This window comes from Seriola lalandi, unplaced genomic scaffold, assembly GCF_002814215.2.
Source record: "Seriola lalandi dorsalis isolate HSWRI2012SDOR001 ecotype SW California unplaced genomic scaffold, Sedor1 jcf7180002055009, whole genome shotgun sequence".
Taxonomy (NCBI): domain Eukaryota; kingdom Metazoa; phylum Chordata; class Actinopteri; order Carangiformes; family Carangidae; genus Seriola; species Seriola lalandi.
In genome coordinates this window covers 219,283-219,954 of record NW_019525552.1, presented here as the reverse complement: position 1 = coordinate 219,954, position 672 = coordinate 219,283, and positions in this window count along the sequence as shown.

The window sequence follows — 672 nt, the reverse complement described above, 5'->3', positions numbered from 1 at the left end:
GAGGAGGAGGAGGAGGAGGAGGAGGCGAAGAGGCAGTGCATGATGGGACAGAGGGGCTCATGGGCTCTGAGGGCTTCGGTCAGCAGGTGATGCTCCTTGGACAGAGAATCCACCTGGAAGATAAGGTGATTATTTTATTCCACTTCAGTTGGTTTCATTTCACTTAGTGTTAATGGATTTGTGGTCTGAACCTTCCCTCTCCTCTGGAGGAGTTTCTCTGTTCCTGCGTCTTAAGACGTGATATGATTCCAATAATGAGATTATTTGAAGCACCTCTCTCCTCAGTTTTCTGTTCCTCTGCTCCAACAGCTCACAGGCCTGAAGAGAGGAGGAGGAAGAAATCATCAGTGTGACGGGATTGGATGGAAGTGTCTTACTGAGTTGAACTGATGAGGTTTGGGAACTTTGGGATTCAGTGATTTGGGATCAGGATATCTCGATCTCTGTTGCCTTGATTTAGATTTTTTTTTAGCACAGCGACTTTAATGAAGGACAGTGAGTGAATAAATGAAGCTTTTCACCTGAAACACAAATCTAACCTTCATCCTAAAAAAACAAGTCGCAGCTCTCAAATTTAGATCAGTGAGGAACAGACAAGATGTCATGGAGGTACAGCGTGCACGCGCACACACACACACACACACACTTATACACACTGAGACACACACACAC